Source organism: Aristolochia californica, unplaced genomic scaffold (genome assembly GCF_029961685.1).
Source record: "Aristolochia californica isolate CCGP_79_NKW_82.1479 unplaced genomic scaffold, dmAriCali1.0.hap1 SCAF_11, whole genome shotgun sequence".
Lineage (NCBI taxonomy): Eukaryota > Viridiplantae > Streptophyta > Magnoliopsida > Piperales > Aristolochiaceae > Aristolochia > Aristolochia californica.
Genome location: NW_027181782.1, coordinates 12418118 through 12427298, shown reverse-complemented (window position 1 = coordinate 12427298; position 9181 = coordinate 12418118). Strand labels below are relative to the sequence as shown.

The window sequence follows — 9181 nt, the reverse complement described above, 5'->3', positions numbered from 1 at the left end:
ATTGTGATAATCAAGTAGCAGTCCACATTGCCTCCAACCCAGTGTTTCATGAGAGAACTAAGCATATTGAGGTGGATTGTCACTTTGTGAGAGAAAAGCTGCAAGTAGGAATCATAAGTCTTAAACATGGAGGTGGACTGTCACTTTGTGAGAGAAAAGTTGCAAGTAGGAATCATAAGTCTTAAACATGTCTCTACTCATAGACAAATTTTTAACAGTTCATGAAGTCATTCAACTCCAAAATTCTCTCCACTATATGTACCAAGCTGGGGTTATACAATGTTCTTTCATCATCGGCTTGAGGGGAAGTGTTGAAAGACATAAACAAGATTGAGTGGCATTATTGTAATAATCTAAGGGTAAAGATCATCCTTGTAATTTATGTATCTTTTCCATCTATAAATAAAGGTTAAGGAGGAGGGTTGAGGCATCAACCACAACCATACTTCTCTCCTCTCCTTCTCACGTATCTCCCTCTCTCTCCCTCTCTTACTCTCTCATTAGTTTTTGTCTCTCTCTCTCTTCATGCACCTCAACTCACCACTTCTCTTCTTCTCCTCCCTCCGTTTGTCTTACACTCTAAGTTGTTGATCTCAATATTACGAAATCCTAAAGTTAACAAAACTCTATTGTGATAACCAGGCAGCCATTCACATTACTTCAAATCTTGTCTTCCACGAGAGAACAAAATATATTGAGATAGATTGCAACTTCATACGAGAAAAATTTTAGTTTGTCATTATTTCTCTCAAACATGTCTCATCTCAAGGACAAGTAACAGAAATACACATGAAATAGGTCACATCAAAGATAAAAATCACTATATGCAACAAGTTGGGTATCTACGACATTTTCTCACCCCCAGGATGAGGGGAAGTGTTGGAAGACGTCTCAAAGGGGCATTGAGGTAAATACCTTCACCACATAAAAGAGATGGCAAAGGGTGTAAATTAGTGTCATTCTCATAAGGATGGCTCAAGGGTTTAATTAGAGAAGATGATGTATGTCTACTTATGTTTTTTCCTTTTGAGAGCTAGTAGCCCTAAGGACAATGTAGTCATTGTAGCCTTCATAAAATATAAATAGAAGCTCAAGGCAAGAGGTTGATCATTAAGTCTCCCCTCTTCTCTCTCAAATTCGTCCTTACTCTTCTCTCTCTCTCTCTCTCTCTCTCTCTCTCTCTCTCCATCTCCCTAGCCATCCATCTCTTCTTCTCCTTCTTCCTCTTCTTTTCTTCTTCTCTTATTCTTCTTTCTCTCCTCTCTCTCACTCTCTCGGCCGAGTACCTATCATGGGATCCTAAATCTAACATATCTAATTAAAGAAAATGCCAAAAATCCCTCACCGGAAGGTTGAAGCAAGAACATGCAAAACCAACACCCTTAACCTGAGTACCTATCATGGGATCCTAAATCTAACAAATCTAATTAAAGAAAATGCCAAAAATCCCTCACCAGAAGGTTGATGCAAGAACAAGCAAAACCAACACCCATAACCTAGCACTCTAGGACGTATCAAGCCTCATCCACATGGCCCAAAAGTTGATCCCATCCTCGATCAAAAGTGTCCAGTTTAAATAAGGCCTAGCAAGGGGCCCAACAACAACAAAAATTCTAAAAAAAAAAATGATAGGAAAAGACTAACTTGTAAGTTGTCATTTAATTTTCAAATATATAAGTCATCATGAAATGCATGTTTTGAGATGCCAACGGGGTTAACAAAACCAATTTTTCCTATATTTTAACTGAGCATACGTATTTACATAAACATGACATTGTAATGTTATGGGGCATATATTCATTCCAGGAAATATATAACTTTGAAGTTAGGTTAAATAGGGTTTGGAGTTCTCCTTGACGAGCTCTAGGTATGGTTCTCTTGATTTGGATTTATTTCTTTCTCTCTTTCAATTCTGGTTTGCATTGATATTATTCAAGCCAAGAGAAAGGGTTGAATTACTATTTTTCAAGTTCAAGTTGAGGTTGTAGCCTCTTACACGTTCACAGAAGCAAGAGGGAATAATTATCCTTTAATCCGAGCAAGGGAGGTTCTTGAGTCCCTACCCAAGCAGCACATCTAAAAGAGGTAGCTTTAGCCTCTAACCGAGCAAGGGAGGGTTAGAAAGTCCTAATCCCTCCTAAGTGAATAGCAGAAACCTTTCTAGAGGTGAGCAGAAAAAGGGTCTAACCCTTCCTGGCCGAGAACAGCAAGAGAAGTCTTCCCTTAACCGAGAAGATTAAGAAAAGGAAACTCCTTTTCAATCTTACCGAGAACAACTAAAGAAAGGAGGCTCCTTTCTTTATTACCGACACCAACAACCTTATTACAGTGTTGGATATAAAATTCCCACGCCGAGTTACTCGATCCATGGCTAGGGACCATAACAACTTAGTATCAGAGCAAGGTAACACGGTGGAGAACAACATTAAAGATTTAAGGGAAGTGGTGCTCAGAGGTCAAGCAGAGACTGGCTGAAAAAATTGCTCTAATCATGGAGCAGATGGTACAAATTCCGAATATGAATATTCAGATTGAGAGACTTTATGGGATGATGCGAAATATGACAACTGGAAGGAACTCAATTTCGGAACAAAGAGGAGAGGGCAACACGTACAACATAGGGGGAGACCAGTTTGCTGGGCGCACGGGTTTTCCTGGCCAGACTGGAAATTTCAACCAGGGAGGAGGCACCGTACCAAGGTATACAAAACTTGATTTTCCTAATTTTAATGGGTCAGAAGACCCCTTGATTTGGTTACATAGGTGCAAAAAAAATTTTATCCATCAAAGAACAATAGCTAGTGATATGGTAGCTCTGGCTGCTTTCCACTTGCTCAGGGAAGCACAACTTTGGTTTCAAGAAGTTGAGTTGGATAGATTAGTGCTGGATTGGGAAGAGTTTAAAGAATTATGGACAATATGATTCAGTGCTCCAGCCCACAGAAACCCCTTAGGGAATTTGGTGTTGTTATGACAAACTGGTCCAGTGGAACTCTATAAAAAACGGTTCCAAGAAAAATTGGCAAGAGCTAGCCGAATGGTTCATGTAGACCAGCAGGTCAATTCATTTAAAGTGGGCCTTAATGAGTCATTAAGGTTAGAGGTGGATCTACATGCACCTTCTGACTTAGCTCGAGTAATGATTCTAGCTCGCGCACTGGAACTTCGACAACAAGTTCAAAACAAGAGACCAGCTTGGCAAGGGGACTGGAACACTTCCACTAGCTGGCAAGGGAGGTGAAACTCTAGCCCTCAATTAGCTTCTCTAGCAGAGCAACCAGTCCAAAATTATCCCAGTATTACTCCTACAGTAGATACATGGCCCAACAACTCACCCGCCCAATTTATTCGAAAATTAACTAGTGGAGAGATGGCTGAGCGCAGAGCAAAGAAAGTATGTTACAATTGTGATGAAACATACAAGCAGGACATCAATGTAAAAGGTTGTTTGGGTCAGAGGTCGATGAAATCATGGAACTACTATAGATTGATGACACTATTGTGGAGGATCCCCAAGAAATATCTTTGCATGCCATTACAGGGCAGAAATCCGCCAAAACGATGCAAGTCCACACTCGAGTGATGGACTAGGACCTTGTAAGCCTTGTGTATTCGGGAAGTACACATAATTTTCTCAGTTGGACCACTGCTCAACACCTTCAACTATAGATACTTCCACACTCAACAGAAATTTTTTTGGTTGCCAATGGAGAAAAAGTTCCTAGCTACAACATCAGCAAAAAAGTTAAGTTCTCAATTGGTACGACTTTCTTTCATTCTGAATTTTTTGTCATACCTCTAGCTGGGTTCGATATGGTTTTGGGTATTAAATAGCTGAAAACACTCAGTCATATTTTATGGAATTGTATTGCTTTAACTATGAGTTTTTTAATGGGCGGACAACAAGTATTATTACAAGGCATTCACGTGGACAAGCCACATCAAATTCAGACGATTCACTCACAGGACAATCCAGATCTGGATGAATTCTCTGTTATGCATGCAATAACATCATTATTTTAGTTGTTTTATTTAATTTACTTTATTTTATTTCTGTTTTAGGTCATAGGGGTATTTTTGGAATATTTTATTTATAAGGGTATTTTTAGAATATTTATTGTAAGCCCTAACAGGGTGAACCCTATTTAAGGGGTAAGAGTAATGAGAAACACAAGCATTAAATTATTAAGAATTAGGTTAAATCTAGCATAAAGAGGTGAGATCCGATGTTAGGGTTTTCCTAAAAAACCCAAATATTCTTTCATCCTCCATTGATCTTCGTCTTCCCCATGTCTTCCTACTATCCCTACAGTAATGCATGGAAGACCCGTAACCCGTGGCAGATCTCAGATCCTCCCAAAGAATCCTTGTGTAAGATCCGGGACCGTAACAACTGGTATCAGAGCAGGAACACAATGGGCTATTCATTTTCCCCATAAGGATGGATTATTCTGGACGAGGTATACGATTTAATGAAAAATTATGCAAATAAATGGGAGAAATACGTGCATCGTATGAATCCTCCATTGAAATTGTTGCAATTGAAGTTTCTTCAATTAAGAGGGCTGCCAGAGTCGACGCTGGCTCGGACAGGCAGGAGAAGCAAGCAATCAGAGACCTCTCTGTATTTCCGGCGGCGGCGACCTCAGAATTTTGGGATTTAGAAATTCCAAAAACGGAAGGGTATTCAGCATACCCTTCGTCAGAAAATCGGGAATGGGAAATCTCCAAGCAGGAAACTCCAATGACGGCCCCGTCAAAATTGATTTCCGGATCATGGAAATCTGACTAGCAAGTCCCTGAACTCCCGAAATCAAAGTCTAGATCAACGCAAAACCAGCCTTAGCACTTCCGAAATGAGACAGTGGGACATCAGATTTTAGAAAATCAGACGGGTTTTCTGCCAAATCATTGAATCTGACTCAGGGGACCTTGCAAATCTCTGAGAAGGACCCGAGAAAGCCAAAATCGGAGAAGTATTCTGCTACACCCTCATCGGTGCTGGAAATACGTCAGGTGTAAATATCCCGAGCTGGTCAATGGCACCCAGAAATTTTGAAATCAAACCTCCCCTTCTCAGGGCAAGCCACAATCCGTCCCAAACGGGAGAAGGAAAATTTTCTGGCCACTATTCCAACCAGGAAATATTTCCGAGAGCCCTCTGTCTCAGAAAATTTCCATGCGGCGAAGCCTCCAAGGGCTGTTGTTCACCACCGGAGAAGGGGGCGACTCCGTCGGATCCATCGGACAAATTTTTGCTCCTCCTCGGCCTCGAAAGTCCAGCGGGGAATCATTTTCATCGCAATTAGGGGTAAGCTTCGGAAACTCCCTCGATTTGTAGATCAAAACATGTCTTTCAAGGCATTGATGTGGCTCAAAGGGGTTGAGCAGCAGCAACGCTACTAAAAAATTAGAGACGAAGGTTCTCTGTGTTGTGACGCAGAGAATCAATGGCCAATTGGTGGAATTTCGAATTGGGGGTATGCTCTAAAATTTTTTTTTGGGTGGCTTGGTTGTTTTGTGGATGATTTGGATGCTGCTCATGCTGAATGGGATGTCTTCGATTGTGGTGAAGGAATACAACAGCAGTGTGGCGGTTTTGGGTTATTTTTGGGGTAATTGTGTGCTGAATGGGCTGTATTCATTGGTTCTTGGTAAATCTTTTACTCAGATTAGTGGAAATGGAGGCCATGCAGCTATTCCACTATCTTCAATTGACCCTTTTTTGACAACATCATCTTCAGTAATAAGCTTACAACAACTTGTCTCAAGGGAGGCAGATCATCTAGATTCACAGGTGGTTTCAGTGTTCCACATCAACGGAGGCAGTGCTTACACTATCTTTCCTGATTCAGTATCAGTTGGCGGCACTTTCATGGCACTTTGTAAAAAGAGCTTCTATGCATTAACACAAAGAATTCAAGAGGTAATCACTGGGCAGGCAGCTGTGCACCAATGGATGAAAGGTTGTCATTATGCACTGCAAGTGAGACCACAGAAATTGGACTCATCTTTTACCTCTCCTTTTCAATTGTTGTCCATGACTCAGTTGCCTGCTGGAAATGTAATTTCTGGAGTATGTTGGAGGGAGCTGAATGCCATTGCTAATGGGATCAATGAAGTTTTTCCTTTTCTGTTTGAGAAAGGGCATAATTATCACAGAGGGTGTGTGTTAATAGACATTCTGTTGAGTTTTCTGGAATTGGTCACTCGACTAAGCCTTTCAGCTTCGCAACTGCTACACAGTTTCTCCTTCTCAGTGAGGATGGGATCTCTTGTTCTGAAGTTTGAAATCTACTACTCTGACCATGTCATACTCTTCAGGCATGAGAGTTATTTTGCTTACCTATTTAGAGTAAGGGAACCTGACTTTTATGGGGCAATAAACATTGCTTCTGGAAAATCCATCCTCTTTGCTCCCAAGTTGTCTGATGATTATGCTGTTTGGCTGGGAGAAATAAAGCCCTTATCATACTTCAAGCAAAGATACATGGTCAACATGGTTTGCTACACTAATCAGATGGTGAAGGTGCTTTATGATCACTACCAAGGATTGGGAAAGCCTTTCTTGTTTCTCTTGTACGGGCTTAATACTGATAGCAACAAATTTTCCAAACCTGCAGAGCTTGAGGAAATGGAGAAGTTTGAAATAGACCGTAGTACATTGCATCCTGTCTTGACTGAATGTCGTCTATTTAAGTTGGGAATGGAGCTTGAACTCATACAATATGGTAATGATATAAGTTTGGAGGCTCATATTGAGGTTATGCGCAAAACAAAAGTGGGCATGCAAGAGTATCAGTTGGAGAGCATGTTTCTCCATCCTGTGTACATGTATGGAAGCTGTAGATATGGTTCATACACATGCATATGTGCTATTGGTGAAAGTTGCCCTGTTCTTCATTATGGGCATGCTGCTGCTCCAAATGACAGGATCTTACACGATGGTGACATGGCACTTCTAGATATGGGAGCAGAATACCATTTTTATGGTTCTGACATAACTTGTTCTTTTTCTGTGAATGGTAAATTTACGAGTGATCAACATCTTATCTATAATGCAATCATTAAGGCCCATAATGACATTGTCTCTACAAGGAGACCTGGAGTAAGCTGGATGGACATGCACAAGCTAGCAGAGAAAGTTATTCTCGGGTCATTGGTGGCTGGTGGTTTAATTAATGGTGATGTTGATGATATGATGGCTGAGAGATTGGGTGTTGTTTTCATGCTTCATGGTCTTGGGCACTTCCTTGGGATTGCTACTCATGATCCGGGGGGCTATGCTAAGGATTTGGAGAGGCCAAAAGAATCGGGGTTGAGTGCTTTGTGGACTGCTAGAAAACTTGAAGAGGGCATGGTCTCCAGCGCTGATATGAAGAAAGTGTATGCTGAGCTTGCACGACCTGGTGGTTGGAATGATCCAGGCATGCTTGAGGTAGGAAATGGAGGTATGACCAATGATGAATACATCACACACTTTAGTTTATGGGCTATCTCTAAGGCACCTCTCCTAATCGGATGTGATGTGTGGAATGACACCAAGGAAACCTTGAAAATTATTGGCAATAAGGAAGTGGTAGCAGTGAACCAAGATCATCTTGGTGTTCAAGCTACGAAGGTTCGCATGGAGGGAGATCTTGCGATATGGGCTGGACCACTCTCCAACTATAGGACAGTTGTGCTCTTAGTCAATTGTTGCCCTAGGTATTTTGAAATTAATACCATCTGGGGATGAGGAGGTCTAGCAAAGAAACATAAAACTGCAAGTGGGAGATCCACAAAAAAAAAGAAAAAAAAAATCTTTCTCTGGCTGGAGGCTCTCCGATAATGCGGTTGACACTACTTCCGAGCTTGAGGACAAGCTCGTCTTCCAGGGGGTGTAATGTTATGCACTCAATAACATCATTATTTTAGTTGTTTTATTTAATTTACTTTATTTTATTTCAGTTTTAGGTCATAGGGGTATTTTTGGAATATTTTATTTATAAGGGTATTTTAAGAATATTTATTGTAAACCCTAATAGGGTGAACCCTATTTAAGGGGTAAGAGTAATGAGAAACACAAGCATTGAAGTATTAAGAATTAGGTTAAATCCAACGTAAAGAGGTGAGATCCGAGGTTAGGGTTTTCCTCAAAAACCCATGTATTGTTTCATCCTCCATTGATCTTCGTCTTCCCCATGTCTTCCTACTATCCCTACAGTAATGCCTGGAACACCCGTAACCCGTGGCAGATCTCAGATCCTCCCAAAGAATCCATGTGTAAAATCCGGGACTGTAACATTCTCGGACTTGTTCCAAGAGCCCTTGGGATTGCCTCCCTTGAGGCACTGTGACCATCAGATATGTTTAAAATAGGGATAAGAAGTGGTGGTCATTTGACCTATAGGTACCCATATCTCCAGAAAGATGAAATTGAACGACAGTGCCAAGCAAGGCTACTTCAAGGCCTTATTTGCAACAATTGTTCCCCATTCTCATCACCAGTCCTCCTCATAAATGTTTTAATGTGGGACACACCCTGAGGACATGGGACACCAAGAAGAGTCCTCACCCACGCTAGCACGAGTTAAAGAGTTAAGAAGCACAAACTGAAATGAGTTAGAAGACTTGAAGATCAAGTGGGACCCCCAAGTATCTCACAAGCTGGCAACCTTATCAAGATAAGCTGGAAGATTATGAGGAACCCACAAGGATAAGGCCACAAGCTGGCCTCCTCCCTTATATTTACATGATTGAAGAAAGAGTTCTAGTTCAACTCATATTAGTCTTCTAGTAGATCGTTTTGAATAGACTTATCTTAGAGAGTTAGAGTTGGAATGTAATTAGGAGATTGAAAGGCTAATTGTATAAGGACTCTATCTCTTCCTCTACTATAAATAGAGGTGTTTTAATTCAGAATTAATCAAGTTACACATCTCCTTCTTGAGTTAATCTCTCCCTCTCTCTTTTCTTGGTGCATATCTCTTTTTCTCTTTTCTTTTTTCTTTTCTCTACCTGAGAGCTCTTCTTCCATTTTCTTCTTTTTCTTTCTTCTTTATCTTGCTCAGAATATTGGAAAAGAGATCCTAAATTCACCATGGTATCAGAGCATTAAATTTAGGATCCCTTGTCAAAGGAATGCTCTAAAGAAGTAATGATCAACACCACTCAAAGAAGACTCTTTTGTGAAGGAAGA

At 40.8% G+C, this 9181-nt stretch overlaps 1 pseudogene; it reads left to right on the top strand.

Moving 5' to 3' along the window:
- The first annotated feature begins 5554 nt into the window (after window positions 1-5554).
- LOC137943629 (uncharacterized) lies at window positions 5555-7738 on the top strand (annotated as a pseudogene).
- Window positions 7739-9181: the final 1443 nt, after the last annotated feature.